General features: G+C 39.1%; 1 protein-coding gene and 2 long non-coding RNA genes across 7 annotated transcripts in view; all 3 read right to left on the reverse strand.

Annotated features, from left to right (window-relative positions):
* asic2 (acid-sensing (proton-gated) ion channel 2) overlaps positions 1-19,980 on the reverse strand; it is a 370,810-nt gene that overhangs the window by 125,847 nt on the left and 224,983 nt on the right. The window lies entirely within an intron of this gene.
* Positions 11,441-13,475, reverse strand: LOC124854977. The gene is made up of 3 exons (XR_007034905.1): positions 13,432-13,475; positions 12,943-13,086; positions 11,441-11,672 (listed from the first exon to the last, which is right to left on the reverse strand). It is a non-coding gene; the product is annotated as an uncharacterized LOC124854977 (long non-coding RNA).
* Positions 14,854-17,321, reverse strand: LOC118123712. Of its 5 annotated transcripts, none has more exons than XR_004698622.2 (7): positions 17,278-17,321; positions 17,005-17,178; positions 16,858-16,908; positions 16,209-16,295; positions 15,992-16,080; positions 15,282-15,488; positions 14,854-15,117 (listed from the first exon to the last, which is right to left on the reverse strand). It is a non-coding gene; the product is annotated as an uncharacterized LOC118123712 (long non-coding RNA). The 5 variants fall into 5 exon arrangements; XR_004698621.2 differs by having other exon boundaries at positions 17,005-17,181; XR_004698620.2 differs by having other exon boundaries at positions 17,005-17,181; positions 17,274-17,321.

A 19,980-nucleotide genomic window follows, 5' to 3' on the forward strand; every position in this document is an offset into this window, starting at 1 on the left:
AGTTTTTTTTTTCCTTTAAGAAAAAAAAAAAACAGTCTCTCCCAACTTTGATGATGACTTTGTGTTTATCTATAGTAAATATTGATTTATTACGTTGTTTCCCTCTCATTCTTAATAACATTATTGTTCAGAGCTGGCCCATATAAAGTAGCATTAGGTCTAAGAAGCCCTACAGGAGCATAATAGATGGCCCAGAGAATTGATTGCTATAATCATTTAATCCACACTTATTGTTTACAGTGACTGCCAGGCTTGGCCACGGTTAATGCTGACTTATCAGGAGGCAAGCTCATGAATAAATGACCTTGAAAGCGACTCCACATTAAAAATGTGCTCAGTGGACTGTAAACTCTTTAGATAAGAAATGAGAGGAGATTAAAGGGGGTAATTTCAGGGGAGCTAAATTACACTGCTCAGACATGCAAGCTGTGGATGTGTTAGACCAGATGTGCAGAGGCGGGAGGCCCAGCCATATTTTTTAGGTGGCCTAGAATCCTTAGCGTCGCTCCTGGAGATGGCACAACATAAAACAAAACGACCAAAGACCGGGAAGCTCCAAACACACTTAGGCCCTTTCATTTTTGTCCAACTGTCCACATGTAATAAATAAAAAACAAAGAAAATCCCTTCAAAGGATATTTAAGACAAATTATGCCATTTCACACATTTTGGAACAAAAACTGCCAAATACAGATTTTAAGTTTCTATCTGTATTTTACCTCCGCCAAGGGGATGATGTTCTCATTGCTGAATGTCTGCCTGTTAGCAGGATATCACAAAAACAACCTCACCGATTTTATTGAAACTTGGTGGAAAGGTGAGGTTTGGGCAAAGGAAGGACCCATTGGTTTGTGGAGCGGCCCCAGAGAAAAGGGCTGGATCCAGGGATTTGTTTTCTCTTTCTTTAACATGTCATGATTGGACCTTTGAGCAGGATCTAAGTGCCCTTTGTTTTGTTACCTCCACCAAGGAGGTTACTGTTTTGTCTTAGTGGAGGTAGGCGCTCCATAATTGCCTTTCTAGCTCCCACGCAGACGATTTACTTTACCTGACAATGCACAAGACGCCAGTACATGTGCAAGTGATAATGAAGTCAGGTTTGAAGAGTACTGTTGCACTGTTTTTGCAGCTTGCTGGGGCCACGCTAGGCTGAAGTGCGGTGCTTGTACCCTAAAGGGGCCTCAACCAAACTCGCAGACACAAAACCATTTTCCGAAGTCTGCAGTGACAGTGATTACAGCAAAGCCCACAAAACAAAATGCCACTTAACGGCTCCATAAATTTCTCTGTATGGTTGTTTCTGTTCTCTAGCTCACACCTCAGGGGCCCCAGGATTGGCTGCACCAATAAAATAAAAGGAAAGGAAAAAAAATACTCTCTCAAGCATCAATTACCTTTGTGCCAATAACTGAAACCTGAATTTACAAGTAATATACCAATGCATTACTTCTGCACACAGCAGATAATGTTCTCTAGTGATTTAAATACATATTCCTACTTAAATTAAGGTAAAAACCAACTCCTTCATGCTGTAAGATGGACTGCATGTGGACCTTTGTGTGGATATGTTGTAATCTAACTATCTGTGTTCAGCCTGATTGGTTTTTGCCTGTTTCCACCCACAGTGATTTAGTATTCATAAGAGCAAATTCACAGCAACAAAAGCTTCTCTCACCTACTGCAAACAGCAGTGTTGTGCCGAGATGTCTGCTTCAATAATACGCCATGCTGCTCAGAGAAGAGAAAGGCTAAAGCACTACATTGTTCTTCATACATCACAGAAGATGAGATGAGTTACTCCAGATGGCTCCTCTCTTTTTGTTTTTGCTTTCTGTTTTTGAGTCTTTTAAGCAGCTCAAATCTCCAGGTCTCTTTTGCTCCTAGATTAAAATAAGGTTTATCCATAAACAACACCCAAGTAACTTCAATGACTTTGTTTATAAAAATTTCCGAATACAATCTTTATTTAGTTTTTATTATAATCTTCTTGTCAGAGGGAGAAAGTGCACTAGTGCACCACAAAATAATCACAGCGAGAAAGAAACAAAAATATTTCAAAGAGATAAATATACTGTATGCTTACTGTATTTAAAAAAAAAATATATATATCCACCTAACTTGACTTGCTGTAATTTTGTTTGTGCATGTCCCAGAAGATGATATGTGTCCTCAAAAACTTCCAGGCACACTATCTTCAGTACTTTCATTTCAATTCAGTTGGCATACAATGGTTCAACTGCCTGCCAGAAATAACACATAATATGCCGTAGAATTGTCATAGTAAATTTGCACCCAAGTCTGATGAACTGAAAATGTTAAATACTCCCACTGAGTTTGAATGCGAGTCTGGGAGAAAATATTTAAGTGACAGAATAACCACCTTGGAGCCGCATGGTTTTAAACCCGCTGCATTCTCTGTAGTTCACACTCCATCCTCATATTTTTAATGATCTCTAAAAGGCCACATATTTGAAAGCTCAGGAATTTGATGGTCTGACTCCCGCGACCTTTTATAATGGCCACAATATATAAAAAAATAGAAGCACAAAAAATGTTCTCCTTCATTGCAACTTTTCTGAGTGCAGTCGTGTCCTTCCTGTGAGGACAGACGCAGAAATCTCCTCTCTGATCGTCTGACGCCTGTCTTCACTAGCGGTGTTACCGTAGTCTGACTCAGAACCCCGCTCCCCTCAGAGGAACAACATCCGTCTTAGATCATGTTTTCCTTTTCAGGTCGGATGTCACCTTTCATCTCTTGAGACAACGCACACTGCCTGTACCTTTGGCAGAGAGGTGGGACCTGCTAATGTTGGTAAGCCATTGGCTAAAAGGGAGCTTTAATGTGTGGGTCTGACAGCCACCAACACACACACTGGTCCTCATTGACTGGACTTTTGTTAGCCTCGACTGTCAGCCTCATTAGCGCCCTTCGTTATCAAAGAATGGGCTCAGAGCAGGTGATTCTACTGCATATGTGGAGCTTACAGAGTCTGATGGGTTCGGCCTCAAATCTGCACGTCACATCACAGACTCATTTGATTTTTTTTCAAGCCTCACCACAGGGATCTATTATCAATGCTGACATGTGACAGCAGGAGTGCAGTGATCTTTTACAGAGGGTGGGACATACAAAAGGGGAGCTTGCTGTTCCATTTCAATGCAAACACCCACAGAAAGATGAGAGCCAACAGTTTCCCTTGTTCATTTTTCAAATGGTAAACTGAGCTCATTTCCTGATTTCAAAAGGACCCGTCCACGGAAGTACTGTGGACTCAAACTGACAATAGCATTGATTTAGCTATTATTAAGCACCTTAACCCCAAAGTCCTGGCTCTGCGTGTCTTGTGTTGTGTGTGGCAGGTAAACTGTGTGCCCATAGCAGGGTTTTTTTCATTGTGTTCAAATGCATGCCTCATACAATCTAAAGCGAATCAAACAGAATAAGTACATTTCAGGGGCAGGCCACCGCTGCAAAATGAATGTAGCAGAAACCCTGCATCTGATGATATTAACACCTGCTGCAAGCATCATGGGCTGTTGAACTGAAGCTAATTCCGTGCTCATATACTGTGGGGTCTAGATATCAGTACTGTTATTGCAGTATTTTTCTTGAATGTATAACAAATAAAATGTTTAGTGTGCATCCTTGAGGCCTTACAAACATGTTGAATGTATTATCTTCCCTTTTAAGAAATCTATGAAGCAGAATTCGACCTCCACCAAAGAGGTTATGTTTTTTCCCCCCTCTGCTGGTTGGTTGGTTTTTAAGCATAGTGTTCTATTTGATGCTGATTGATTGAATTTAAAGGGACTGTTGGGTCCTTGGTGGACGTATGCGCTCTACTGAATGCCATTCTAGTTAAATTATGTATTTCATTAATGTTTACTAGCTTGCCATCTTCTTCTCTCCTGCCTTTGTCGCCACACTGCTGCATTTCTTGGAGCATTACTGCCACCTGTAGTTCAGTGAAATAGCAGAAAACCATTGGCAGCAATGTTGTTTAACCCTTGTTACCCACTTACCCAGTGTGTGTGCATGTGTGTGTGCACACTTTATATAAGCACATCAGAACACCTGCAACACACTTCCAATGCAATACCTAGTGTACTTAATTGATATAAATCATGGCTGGTTTGTATAATACTGTACGTAACCATAGCAACCATCCTAATGCAATATGCTGTGCACTGGTTAATAGTTAAACTCTCTTGTTGCTAATAGACTGAAATGTTTCATTACATAAAATAATGGCTCCCCACCGTCCATTACTTAGCAGAGGTAATGCGCGGCATCTTGTTGTACATCCTTAAACTGTTGGTCTTCATGTGTGTGTCCCTGATGTGTTTCAACACAGGTGAGCGTATATAGTGAAAATGTTCGAAAATTTATTCTGCCAAAGAATGAAGCTTCGGTCAACGGTAATAATTGTATTTCACACTTACCAATTAGTCTCTTTGATCTGCCTCATTTTCTCAAATAAAGGTATTTTCTTAGTGGAGTTATATGTCTGATCTTTGTCAGTGTGACAAACCAGCCAGGGATATATTTAGAGCATCCTCCACAAAGCTGAATGAACATTTAACCGGTGTGGCATCATCTATTCAACTGAATGTTAACTCATCTTAGTGCGATTCATCTAATCAGGACAAAACTGCAGGTGTCCCATGAAAGTGAGCTTCACTGATATTCATTTATGTCCATGTTGCTTTGCATATTAAAGAGACAGGTGTGAGATATTCAACTCTAATTATCAGCAGTAATTACGTTTCCATTGCATGAGGACGCTCACATACAGTAGGGTCAAAGCTAATTATTGCTCTACAGAGAAAACTAATCCCCTCAATCCAGGGAGGATTCCAGTGTCCATTATAAATATTACAGGTTTAATGGAGAACCAGTGAATGAGAAGAGGACAAGGGGATTTCTTCATTTTGGGTTACACGTATTCAGTTAATTAAAAAATTGGGTAAAAGTAGCGCTGATTTGAAGACATATATCTCCAGAAGTGACAGAGTCGACCTGGACTGAGTTCAAGTTTTTACCTGGTATTGTACAAAAAGGATTATGTGCAAGGCCAGACGGTTCTAGAGTGTTGTAAGTGGAGCTGATGTAAGGTGAAATTAAAATCTGAAAAAAGTCTGTTAAGTGCCCAGCAAAACATGTTTTATCATCAAACCTTCCCCCCAAGGAGAAAACAAGGTCCTCAGAAGGAGACGCGTCAGTAGAAAAGTGACATCATGCAGAATTAATGGTTCAAACGATATGCAAGTGTAAGGCAGAGTCTCTTTGTGTCTCGATCACACACATACACACACAGCTGCTGACAGGGCAAATGTAACCATACTTTTCTTGCATTTCAAGTCAATACTGTGAGATTAATAGTGGGGGATAAATGGTTTAGTCATCAAAGCGAGGTAGCCTCGTTTTTCGAAGAGTGTACCACACAGAATGCTGAATTACTTTCACAAGCAGCGGTCCAGCTGCTTTGATCTCATCATAACAGGCAGAGGAGCTGAGAATCTGCATTTAATCATCTTTTTTTTAATAAAAAGGGAAGAAATCAGAGCTGGTGTACAAGTCACCCCCAAGGGGGAACTCAAATGATTGAGAGAATGTAATCTGTGGTTACGTGTGGAAGAGGGAAAGGAGAGTCTGGCAGTGTGGGTGGTGTGTTGTGTGCTCTACCTTTTGAAAATTATCCTCACAAGGAGGAAAGGAAAAGTATTATAAGGGTGAAAATGTTTCAGGGTTGCGTGTACAGTATATATCTATTATAACACCAGACATGTCTCACACTCTGTGAGGAGTTTAAAACTGAATTTATACACATCTGTATGATCAACATAAAGCTGAGGACTCAGAAGAACGTGATTGAAAAGACTGATTAAGTATTTCAAAGCACTAACACTCGCAATGGGGGTTGAGCAATTAAAGTGGAAATTTGCTGGGAGTAACTCAAAGGGCAGAGTGAAATGCTGCCTTATATAAACTGATCAACAAAAGTCAAAGAGCTTCCAGGTAGCATTTATGTCGAGGCTTCTGGAATTATCCACACAGCACCACCTCATTTGCAAAGTCATCTTCATAATCTCTCAGGCATTTAATTAAACTTTCAGGGTAAAAATTACTACCGGGTTCCTTAATATAACTAAAAGGTCGCCAGAATGTTACAGGGCCGACATATAAGAGACAAACTACCAATCACAGTCACACCTACGGACAATTTAGAGCCTCCAGTCAACCTAACCTGCATGTCTTCAGACTGTGAAGGACGGTAGGAAGCTGGAGTACCCACAAAGAAAAACCACACAGGTCTAAAGAGAAAAACGAAACTCCAGAATATATATAATGCTATACATATTAAATTGCAAGTAATAGTTCTGCTTTCAAACGTTTACCCACACAGGACTGTCACAAAAAAATGACTTCAGTGGGGGTGCACCAGAAGATCATTGTCCATGAAAAATTGATCATCACCTACTTTATACATATCTACAGCTGCTTTAAATTGAATCATACAATCGCTACATTCGTAAGCAACAGTACGTCTTTAATGTTGCTTGAAAAAAATAATCAAAGTCAAATGTGTGTTTGCAATTTATAAAATAATCAGTTGTGAAATATATGTGATCATATATGTCCCCCTCCTGTAGAACTGGGCCTGTAACTTTGAAAGAGATCTGCAAAGTGTACTTTAAGTATCAATAAAGAAAGTACGGAATATGCAATTCTACTGTTGTGCTGATATTTAAATAATACAACTGGTTTGCTTTTAATGATGCTGTGCTGCATAATTTGCATTTAATGTTGGGACTGTGCAAATTTGAACTTTGTAATTGCCTGTGGAGCAATTTGAGCACTGTATATGTATAAGTATGTAAAATATTAATCTGCAAAGAAAACGTTTATACAGCTGTAAAATAAATGAGGGGAAAAAAAGTATCTGCCTCTGAAAACAGGAAGGTTTACACATTAGTTGAATATTTTCACGTTTTGATTGTGTGTTGAAAAATATTAAAGTTTTTATCATCATGGAGCGGGAACTATCTAGATGCTGACAGGAGGTTTCACATGTTGCCGTCACGCTTGCATTGTGCAGGCGGTGTAGAATTTACTAAAGCGTCACCAGAAGACTGAACCATATGCTCCCGCAATCTGTTATTCCTGGCTTACAATACACATTGTAAAAAAGTTCAGAAAAACTGCTGCTCCCCTGCAAACACTTCTTCATAAATAAAATATTTTAAAAAATCTGTCAGTTACACAATGAGGTCCTGCTGGTGCCCAGTCTTTCACAATTCTATTCACTTTTGTGTCCGAGTGCAGACTTTGATTCTGCAATTAGAAGCATTACAGATTTCCTCTTATAATTAAAGCAAACAACCATTTGTGGGCTTTGATTTTAAAACAGCATGCCTGCAAAGAAGAAAGAATCAGAGAATAGTTGCGATGAAAGGATTTGAATGTGAAAAAGACATTTTCTTAGAAACAGGAAACATAAATGCTTTTTTTTTAAGCTCACAGTGAAAAGCATGACATGCAGTCATGTAGTGTTCATGTGCCAGTCAAAGGGAAACAGTGATTCAGCGGGAGAGTGGGAGACAGAGGAAAAATTGAGAAAGCAGAGTTGCTGTAAAAACACAGCTCCATCTGCAGTATAACATTTAAAGCTATTATTCTATTGTTCTATTAGACTCTCTACTCATCTGAAATATCATATTTGCAATAATTACAGGCCCGAATCGAGCAAAAATCCCAAAACAACTTGAAAAGATATATGTGGCAAAATGTAAGCGTCTATGTCTTTGGGATTGATTTTTGGACAAATATGTAATGAAATGTACTGAAGCGGTGAACTCGTATACTTCACCTTTAGCTCTTCAGAGAAGTCTGAAAAATGTGGGTCATGCACACAACAACATCAACCACAACAACAAAACCAATACTGTTTTGGAGAGTCCTCATTGGGCACCGCCTGAGGAAGACTGCCATGCTTGAAATGTGCTCCACTTCTCTGCTTCAAACAGCTCCACTCAGCTTTCCCTGCGAGGATCATTGTTTATGAAACACATGGTGGTACAGTAGGATAGAAACTGCTACTGTAAAGCATCTGTGGTGCCACTGCAGCACTTGAATATCGAAAGTGCCTTTGACAGAAATAAAAGACGGGATATCTGGAAAATATCCAGACAACAATTGAAAACTAAAAGCCAGCTGGTCGACAGTCACACCGTTTCCTGCTGAGACGGGCAAAGTACCTCTGTGCACTTTCTGTGCAAATCAATCAATTCAATACAAAAAAGGCAAAAGAATAAGGTCCAGTTCCCCACAAAAGTTGAAAGCTGAATGTTGCCGTCATCCTCTGGAGTAAAGAGTGCAGGGATGAATGGGTCACTTTATCTGCTCACATGGCAACAGTGGAGGTCAGGACCCCCGCGCCCGGTCATGAGAAAAACCTGAGGGGCCATGTGGTGGTTAATGGAAAAGGAGGACAAAAAAATGAAAAATGGCATTCATCCGACCTTCATGACATCGAGTACAATTTTAACTCTTCTAACAGGTCACATATAAAAGACATGTGCTCTGAAAGTAGTCCTAAAATCCCGAAAGTTGCTGTTTGAAAACATTTTTTTTTTTAAAGAAGAATATTTGTTTCCAGTGGAGTCTGATCTGTGGAACACATCTAGTAAGTGTAAGGCCTGAGGGGACTGAGGGAGAAGAAAAGGAAGAAGATACGTACATTTGGTCCTGAGACCTTAATCCTCTCTGGATCGTTATCCACTAGGGCATAAGAAAGCAGCCGCTCACAGGGGAGCACTTCTTTCTGCTACTTGTCTTATCGCTAACACACAAACCTATGAAGTCTGATTATGGGCATGATCGCCAACACCTACGCGATTCCTTATTGCCCCCGTAACAGAGATCTTAAAGAGGTTCCCTCCATTAGAGGTCTAGGAGTGTAGGATTAACCAGCTGAAGCGAGGCGAGGATCACGGCTGAGCGCGGAGGCATGACCGTGTGGTGAGAGGCAGCGATACGTTTCTCCAGAAGACAAATAACACCGAGACGCTTCGGTAGCTCTGCTCCCGCGCGGTCAACTCTGGGCGTGTGCGACTCGACTCATCTGCGACAGATGGCGGGGTCAGCACAGAGCAACACACTTCTCTCAATTACAGGCTTTCTCCCTCTCTATTGAAGCCTCAGTACGTCCTTCTGCTCATATCTGATCACTTAGCGCACATGAGCCTAAAAAAAAGGCTGCATTAAGAAGATCTATTTACGTGTAAGGTTGAAAAAAAAACATCCAGAAGGGTGCTCTTTTAAAGGCTACATATTTTACTGGGATTTTATTAGAGGTACTGGTAACCCTACGGTGATATATCAGTGGTTTAAAGTCGAAAAAACTACTGCAATGTGTATTTCCATGTCCCCTCTTCTGCCTCTCTCTGGAGCTCCAGACAGAACAGGCTTTCTTCGCCTGCCTCATTAATTATAAGAGAATTTGCTGCAGGGCAACCCAGTCTCATCAGAAAACGTACACCACCTACGTTGGTCCACTTGGAAAAACGTAGTATTCTCACAATTTGGCCTCTCAGATTGTGAGATACCTACGTTTTTGTCTGCCCATTGTTTTGCATTGGCCGGTGCCCACGTCACGTGACTCTCAAGTTCCCGTCTGCGAAAACGAAAACATGGCGGACATTCCTTGTATTTTCAGATAAAATGTCATTTTATAATATAGTTTGGGCATTAAAATACATTCTGACACCATTTCTAGCGAGAAATATGCTCTTTGCTTCCACAATCTTCAGCCAGTTCATGTTCACGATCTATATTTTATTAGTTATCACGAATATTTTTCAGATCTCGCCAGAAAAATCGTAGTAATGTGAAGTTTTTATCGTTGCTATGGTGGTTGCTGTGAACGCTGCCATGCCGTAAACCACGCCGTAGCGTGCTGTTTGAATCATCGTCCGTGCTTTGCGTTGTTCAGTGAGCGTGAACGTTATTCACGTTATTTGATATTAATATTTGATGATAGATTACACCTCTAATTCGAAGGATCTAAGAAGTCCCCGCAACTACATTCATACCGAGGCGGGCCCGAGTGCGCATGCGTGAGCGGACCCGTCATCTTGGACGGCTTAGTATAGCGAGTGCACATTTTTACAGTATATATGCCTATTGTGTATTTGATAAATTTGATATGGACTGATGATGAACATTAAGATTATTTTTCGTATATCATTAATACATTTTTTATCTTTACTTTTTTCTTATAACTTTGTATTTGTATTTCTGCTATGTAAAGAGTTGTTTGTACATACTGTTAATCTTCATGTGCTCTGTAATAGCGATGAATAATAACAAATCTGCTGTCTACTTGAATTTTAATTTTTTTATTTTGTATTACTGTATAGAGATGATAGACATACTGTATAAGGCAATATATCAATTATATAATTTATATATAAAATTCAGCAAACAATTCCAGCAGCAAATGGTTTCAGCAGTTCACACAAGGCGTTGGGGTTTGAAGGGTTTTTAATACCATACATACAAAACAAATTTGACTACATTCCTAAAATATAAATTAACAGTAAGCTAAAGAAACAGCAAGATAGTCTTTTCAATTAAACAAATACAAATAATAGTAATATTACATTATTAATATATACTGTATATACAGTATATATTGTATATACAGTATATATACTGTATATATATTGACATGCTCTGTTGTAATACATCTATATATCTATCTATATATGTATATATATATATATATATATATATATATATATATATATATATATATATATATATATATATATATATATATATATAAGTAATATTAACAAAAACTTCTTGAAAAATAAACACTTAACATTGAACCTTTTATGTCACATTTGTGTGTGTGTATGCGTTTTGTGTATATTCATGTTGTGTGTATGTATGTCAACTCCGGTGTTCTCCTTTGGCACACACTGCAAGCGCCACGTCTTCCCACTGTAATTAACCAAGAATTTTTTACATTAGCATTGAATGGAATTCAAAACTTGACAAGGAAGAAGGGCAACGAGACACAGCGAGCTATAAATGCCATATGCATTTAACATGCACACAGTAAGCTGATTAGTGTAAATGACCTGATTATTGTAAGAGTCAATTGTCAAGACAATAGTTTATACTTGTCTTTTTAAAAATATTTTTCAAATAAATAAATAGCACCACATTAGCAGCAACAATTTACATAAAAGTAAAGAAATGCATAATGTTATATAAGAAAAACTAACGATATATAATACTAATTTCTTAATTGTAATATTGCAGTAAACATTAAGTAATTTTAGGGACAATCAAATCCAATTAAGAGACATTGTACATACCACATGGAACAGGGCTCCCGCTCCACCAGTTCCATTACGTTCCCTGAAACACATTAAAACATGTTTACCATTAAAAGCAAACCTATGGTCAGATGACTTTACAGTTTGAAGTTGTGGTGATTGTAAATCCAGTTAGTATCTCTGTAGTACAACATTTTTTTGTATATTACAACTACATTTTTTGACCTCAAATTACAACAAATAAAACCTTCAACCTTTTGCTTTTCAGTACCTTCTTCACCGGGTAATACTTCTCTCCTCCAGTGATTGAATGGTTGCTTCTGAAAGAGCAAAACAAGAGTACACTTACTCTCAATCTGACCTCATATATTTTAATATTAGCATTGTTGCACAATTTGATAATCAATTGTCAGTGAACATCCTAATACTCCTACCAGAGCTATGCATTTAGCACATGCATCATGGAGATCATGGGAACCTACTGGAAATGCTAAAAACTGGGTGTGTCAATCTAGGGCTGCAACAACTAATCGATTAACAGTCGACTTCCACTCCAACAAAAACAATAGTGTTTGGGGTTCCACAGGGCTCCTTCCTGTGCACTTTTAACTTGACATGATTCCCTTGGCTTTATCATCAGCAAAAATAACATGATTACGTTGACCAGCAACATTTCATCTCATTATCCGCTGATGACTTCAAACCCATTAACTATTCAGCTGGTTGGAAAGAAATAACCACTAGATGGCAGCAAACCTTATTTGGCTTTAGAACAGGGAAAAAAACAGATCATGCTTATGGGTTTTAAATCATAGACACTAGGGCTGTACAAGATATCTAAAAATTACGGTCATCGCAATATCAACATGGGCGATGTACATATCACAAAAGACTGCTTGGACTGCGATAAATGGTGTTCAATGTGCCATGTATTCACGCTCTGCATGTCAATAAATTTGGCCAATTAGATGGAGCCCTGCTGCCCTAGATAATAAATTAAAGATATTCAGTTCATTGTGCGCCGGCTCTGTCAAATTTCGTTATTTCTTAAAAATTGTTAGTAATCACGCTTGTCCCGGCCAAATTGATGTCTATAAATGGATAATTATATAAAAGAATTGCACAGCTTCTTTAATATAGTCCCAGAATCTGAGGGAAAGGTAACGGCGCACAAACACAGACTCCGCTGCTCACTTTTCTCACTTTAGTCGCCCTACGACATATGTTTGTGAGTCCAAATCCACTAAAAATATGTGAAAAGATAAAAAATCTAAAGAGTAAACATGAATGATGAGCTCAGTTTTAGGGATCATATCCATTCACACACTCAGATATATATATATATATATATAATAATCCCAATGTATTACCACAATATCACAACTCTAGCAAAACAAAACAAATTCCATTTACATAATGTGATGTAGTGTCATGACAATTGTAGAAACAAAGTTCACAAACATCAGTCATCTTTAGGAAGATTTCAAAGGTTAGTTACTCTGACCTACATGTGTGTATTATTTACTTGTGTAACACCTTAGTAAAAATACGTTATTGTGTTCGTTTTCTAAAAATGTCACCACAACATACCCTGATTCAACATGGCACTGGGAGGCTGCATGTCAGGACTGGTGGAGGGTTGTTTGAGAGGACAAGCGGCCAGTTGGCTGATGGGTGGCTGGTTGGCAGGGATGATGGAGGGTTGGTGAGTGGAGGGATGCTGGTTACTCCAACCTCAATGGAACAAAAACACATTAATATCAGAGTAATGTTTTGTGGTGCATACTAGCATATTCATTATTTTCAATACATATAAATAAAATACATCCATACAACTTAATTTGATCTATGCTTTAAATGTGGTGTTTATGACTTTTGCAGTAGACTGAGCTATATGTTGAGATTTCACATTCAAGTTAGTATACACATACACACTACACTATACTATACATTCCTAACATTTCACACCAAACTGAAACGTTAGGAACCAATATAAACTCTGCTCCATGGTAATTATTAACAAATGCCTAATACTTTTCAATACTGAAATATTAAAATTCATAATTGCTCGTCCCATACCTGTCCAGGAGCATCAGCTGTTGTGGAGCGTGTCAGGATTCCCGGATGATGACAATGCCCGCCCCCTACTCTGGTTCTGATTGGCTAACCCCTGACCCTAACTCTGACGGTCCTCATTCCTAAACACCAAGACATAGCTCTGGCGCCAATCAGGATTACTAGCCAATCAGAGGGAGAGTAGGGCGGGTGATGACTTCATCATCCCACAGGCCCCCCACCACCACCACCATCCCTAACTTGCAGCCACCCTCCCCACACACACTGTGTACATACTCTCTGGACTACTTATGTATTCTCTCACAACAATATTTATACTTGTGTCCATATATTATGTCCATATACTTACACCAATACTCTTCTGCATGATATATTTTGAATACTTCTGAACATTTTTTATGTGTTCATACTGTATGTATCTTAGTGTATTCATTTTCTACTTTCACTACCAATGACATTGACTCTGTATAAATCTATGGTATCCATCTGACTTGATACATATATCTGCATTCAATTTGGGCAAGTGTAGACCTAATTTTCCTTGTGAAACACTTTTCATATCACAGTCTTCCCTTTGATTTTTAACATTGCTACTCCCTTCCCCTAGACCCCAATGCAGCATGGTCCCTGGTTTTCAGGATTACAGTATAGAGTACCTAGTGGGTGCATGTTTTAAGAGGACCCAAATATGAACTACTAAGACATCACATTGTTTCTCTTGAGCTCATGGAAATGACCTTCACCTTCCACCTACTGTCACCTGAACCATACCGTACTGGGTGTGATTTGAGGTTTTGACTGTTCATACCTGGAGTATATCTTCACTCCAAGTGGTGGGACAGCCTCACACTTGGATGTAAACCAATTTTAGAACATATTTGCTTATACTGGAGATCTTTTAAAGTAATGTCCCAGAAATGATTTCTGATAGAAACCCCTGCCTCATTACCGCTTACCAGCTACTGATTTAAAGTGAAACATCTATTGCTGTACTGCTGTGTTCATTTCTTTGATGTTAAGAATGTTTCTCATATGACCTTATCAGATTGCATTGTGAAACATCTGGGTCACCTAATTTTAGTGTAAACAAGAGGGTGGACTCTGACTTATGACTGGATGTATTTAGCACTGATACACAAGCTTGATGTTACACATCTTAAACAATATGATATGGGCGCCACTTAGACAACCAGACCTGTGTGCTTTGCTGTGACTATAAATGACTGAAACCTCAGATAAAGAAAGTAATTTTCTGACTTCAGTAGCTGAGGTACTCTCTACAGAATGTAATGTGCCCATTCTACTTCAAATCCATTTGATCCTTTTGTGTTTATTTTGCTTAAAGCAGAGCATTCACTGCTTTAACTCAATCAGCATCTTATCTGCCAATAACATGGTGTAGAAGTGCAAGGAAATCCCAATATGTTATGATCAATGTCATTTATTATGCACAAAAATTACATTAAGGCAGTTGCTGGAAATGATATGATCAACAATTCTCATGCAAAAAAATACAAAAATAGTGTTTGGGAGAGGGGGTTTCAGAGGGAGGGGGCAGCTATGGAGAAAGTTCTGTCACTCCAGGTTTGCTGCTTGGTGTGATGGAGACAGGAGGTTAGCATCAGGAGCGGAGGCTGCAGGAGGGAGTGTGGAGCTGGAGCACAGTGGTACAGCTTCACTTGAGAAGAACTGAAGGACACAAACAAACCATAGTGTTAAATTCTGAAGATGGTTCCCTCTGATGATTGCTATGCTAAAGCTAACAGCTACCCAACACAAAGCTAAGGCCTTCCTAAGGCTGCCAGGGAGTAGCAACAGTAGCAGTGCAGCAACAGAGTTATTCACACGTTTACCTAATCACAGCACTCGCAGTTCTTGAGCAGCGAAGAAGTAACTCTCCATGTTTTCCTCTTCAGAGGAGGAGTCATCCAAAGACATTGTTGGCGTTCCAGAATATGTCGGACCCACTGCAGCCTGCTGAGCTTGAACTTTGTGCAATCTTCTCTTGAGCACGCAGAGTAGACCCTCATGTCCCGTCTCCGTAAATGCCTCAGTACTGCCTGAGAATATATGATAAAAAACAAAACGTTTTAATAGTGCGTTTGTGTGTATGTATATATACACACATACAAGGCTTTCTTTTCTACAGAAATCTTTTTCCTGAGTTGATGTCTCTGCTTATTGCCATCTAGAATGTGAAACCAAACACTAACATTTTAATGCCTCTGCAATAGCCAGTTGCCGGAGGCATAACTGTATGTTTTCGGGTTGTCCATCTGACTATTTGCCTTAAAGTCAAAAGGTCAAGGCCACAATGACCTCATCTTACGGTTTCAGTTGTCGAGGTTACAGTGACATTTATATGAGAAAAAGTATGTAGAGATATGTACACAGAAACTGCACTGGTTAGCGGAGTCATACAACCGCAGTGCGGTAATTCTAGTTTTGTTTTTTTTATAAATGGGTTAGCTATTTTTACAATCTACAAATAGTAATCAATACATTTTGTCACAGTATGTTACACAAAGAAATTGGCATTAAAGTTGGCATCTTGTTGTCTCACCAGCCTGACGATACAGCTGAAATCTTTGCTGCTTAATGCTCAAATAGAGTCCTCAATGGCGTTCTGTAAGTCATTTTGATTGGTTGGTCCTTGTGAAGAGGAGAATAAAATGAATTAGTGCCAATATCAGTTTACAATCAAACCTTTTTGTGTAGACCTTGTGTAAACAGAGTCAAAGGACATTGTGCAACAATGACATACATTTTTTCCACAGTACCTGTCGTCCACTGCTGAACATCTGACACCCATTACTGGACTGTGTCTTCCTGTAGAGTGGTGATGTTCTCAAGGTCCTTTGCACAGTCTGTCAAAACAAAATCAGAGTTACAAAATGTTAATGCTGCACAACCCTTTGCAGATACGGCTAGTATTTGCACACCACATCGAGCAAAACAAAACTGCAGTCTGTGAAGCAAGCAGTTTTGTAGATATAAGGAAGTGCAAATATTTCTGCACGGAACATATTCAGTCCCTTAAGCAAAAACAATGGCCGACAGCAACCTCAACGCCTCGTCTACTTACAGACTAGTGAGTCTCGCTGCCGCTCACTGACCGATATAACATCGCTCTTTTCTAAAACTAATGAAGGCAAATTCACACATGTAGACAGAAATAAACAGTATAAATTAAAAAGGTGTAAATATTGCTAACATGATGTTTGATGGGGTCATCATTATACATAACAGAGGAAAACTTTGCACATCTATTTCATGAGACAGGCGACAGGTGCGTAGGAGAAGGATAAATTCAGAAGGTGGTGGGGTTTTTGTTTTCTACTTTCCAAACATCATTATTCATAAATAAAATTGGTAGGGTACAAGAAAACGTTGCGTCGTAAAATAAGGGACAATGTAATATAACTTTACGTGTTTTGTCGTCTCATGGATGTAGTCAACCAAGGAAGACACCTCAGAATCCTTGGCCAGAACAACAAAAAATCAATCAAGTCTCAAACATATAAAAATATATACATATTTACAAATGTACTGTTTATGGCACTCTAAATTTTTCACCCTGGTTGGCTCTTAAAGCCGTATAGTTTACGGATCCCATCCACTGCAAAAGCCAACATGGAGGGTGTGCACGCAGGGCACTGAATGCTGCACCTGAGACAGCCTCTCAACTTCAAATTTGGCATAGGTCTATTCCAGTAATGCATTCTGCATGGTATCCCCACATATCTTAATCTGCTAGAAAAAGACAAAAATCCAACACTATATTATAGTAAATATATGGGAAACATATTGCAAGCAGTGGGTAATTAGTTCCATTTTATACTCACCGACCTAAGACTTTTGTGCGATGTTCAGGCATGCTAACAAAAGCTTGCAGAGCCGCAATCTTGAGATCCTCATATTTAGTGAACCAATCCACTGCATACAAGGTTTTAAAATTGACTGTTGCTGGCCAGTACCCACTTTCAACTAGATCAGCAATGTCCACTGAAAACGTCTTTGAGTGTATCGCCCTGAAATTCAAAGACAAAAAGCAATTATTTCAATGCACAAGCAATCTTAAATGACATTACTGCATACATTGTTTTCCCCAAAAAACATTTAGATTCCTTCCAATCAAATTTACTTGCCTTCCTGTGGAAAAAGTTGTTTTCCCAGTTGAACAATCACAGCAGGGAAGCATGCTTGGTCAAAAATCAACCATTCTAGGAAGCAAGGGAAAAATAATTTGATGTACTAAATTCCAGTAACATCAACGTTAGTCAGCGGAGGTATTCTTTCAGTGTGATATTAACTTATATTTCACCCAGCGTACTTTGGGGATTTAATAAAAAAATTATATTTAGTATATTATATAAAATGGTGTTTGTGGTATGTAACTTAAAAGTACCTCTTTAAGGGTAGGAGAATTTCTCTCCCTCATCTTCCTCGATGTATGTGGATGGTGGCAGTGGCTTAAACCCGGCTTCTGTTTCTCTCCAGGTCTCCTTCTTTGGGAGAGGCTGCCCTTCCTGTTCCTCATCAAGCAAAACAAACTGTTTGGTCCCAGTTTTTGACGTTGCTGAAACTCCTGTAGCTTCACTTGGATCCTCCTTGATTAAAAAACAGAACATACCAATTGTTACTTAAAATGTATCGCAACGCCCGAACATCTTGTTTTGAAAACATTATTGTCATATTGCATACTATAAATTAAACCAAATTGATCTGATATTGTGGAGTAATGGTAGACAAATACATCCCTTGTTAATCTAAAGCATTCATAAATCAAAGTTCAATCATAAACCATCCTTAATTTGAAAGACGAAATCAAACTATCACACTCCAAAAATAGGGAAGCTCTCAAAACTTAGAATGAATGTATAGTGAAGGCCCCACAATGGGCCTTTCACCCTGCACCCTACACTGTATCGTGTAGAACTATTTTATGGGCTGATTCGTGGTTTCTGTTAGTTTCCTTATACCATTACATTATCTGTTTATCTTTATATTTATATTGTAGCGTCCCTCAATGATGAGCTAAGCGTCTGGAACTGGTCTCACCAACCATGTATTCACATCCCAGGTAACACAGGCTACAATGGGCCGTAGCCTGAGTACAAACAATAGAATATTAGCAAATGAATAGCATCCATTGTCTGTATCGACAGACTCCACATTCGCTGTGTCAGCACTCGGACTGTAAACCCAGATCGTTACAATATTTAAAAACAAAACAAAATAAACTACTTACCTGACAGAAGGATTATAACATCGTCGTCTTCCAAGCGCTCCATGTTTATGACGTAGCTTTGTGTTAAATGGACCGGACAGTTAAAAACTTTTTTTACGACAGTCACACGACAGGTCCGCCTCACGCATGCGCACTCGGCCCGCCTCGGTATGAATGTAGTTGCGGGGACTTCTTAGATCCTTCGAATTAGAGGTGTAATCTATCATCAAATATTAATATCAAATAACGTGAATAACGTTCACGCTCACTGAACGACGCAACGCACGGACGATGATTCAAACAGCACGCTACGACGTGGTTTACGGCATGGCAGCTTCACAGCGCAACCACCATAGCAACGATAAAAACGTCACATTACTACGATTTTTCTGGCGAGATCTGAAAAATATTCGTGATAACTAATAAAATATAGATCAGATGCATGAACTGGCTGAAGATTGTGGAAGCAAAGAGCATATTTCTCGCTAGAAATGGTGTCAGAATGTATTTTAATGCCCAAACTATATTATAAAATGACATTTTTATCTGAAAATACAAGGAATGTCCGCCATGTTTTCGTTTTCGCAGACGGGAACTTGAGAGTCACGTGACGTGGGCACCGGCCAATGCAAAACAATGGGCAGACAAAAACGTACGTATCTCACAATCTGAGAGGCCAAATTGTGAGAATACTACGTTTTTCCAAGTGGACCAACGTAGGTGGTGTACGTTTTCTGATGAGACTGGGTTGTGCAGGGAGACACACAAGGTAGATGATCAAATATTCTTCACTGGAGCCAAAGTCTTCACGTTGTGGTTCCAGAGTTTCTTATTTTTTTCTGCTCATTAGGTTCTTTGGAGAATAAAGGAGCTTCAGTCCCCCACAAACTACATGACAGAGCATCATGGCCTGGAACTTGTGTGTTTGAACGTCTACTCGTATACTAACGTATACTCCAAATGCATACAACAGGTATCGGGCTGATTATGGGCCTTTGAGGCTCAGGCTATACCTTTTCATATTAGAAATACATTTTATTTTAATGCATGAAAACAGAAAAATAAATTGATAAAAAAAGATTATAAGCATGCAGGAGTGCAAGATCTAGTTAAAGGCTGAAGCAGAGAGAGATGTTTTAGGTTTTCTGTAAAAGACATTTAACACCAACACAATCTTCCCTGAAATGCTCCGGAACGTCCAAAAGTGGAACTGGCTGGAATCTCTAAACGAGTTGTTTCAAGGACAAATTTCCTGGAACAGACTGAGTGAAAAACCCAGCTGACTGACTGTTTTCATACTTTGACGGTACCTCCTGACCCCC

The sequence above is a fragment of the Hippoglossus stenolepis genome, chromosome 16 (assembly GCF_022539355.2).
Source record: "Hippoglossus stenolepis isolate QCI-W04-F060 chromosome 16, HSTE1.2, whole genome shotgun sequence".
Taxonomy (NCBI): domain Eukaryota; kingdom Metazoa; phylum Chordata; class Actinopteri; order Pleuronectiformes; family Pleuronectidae; genus Hippoglossus; species Hippoglossus stenolepis.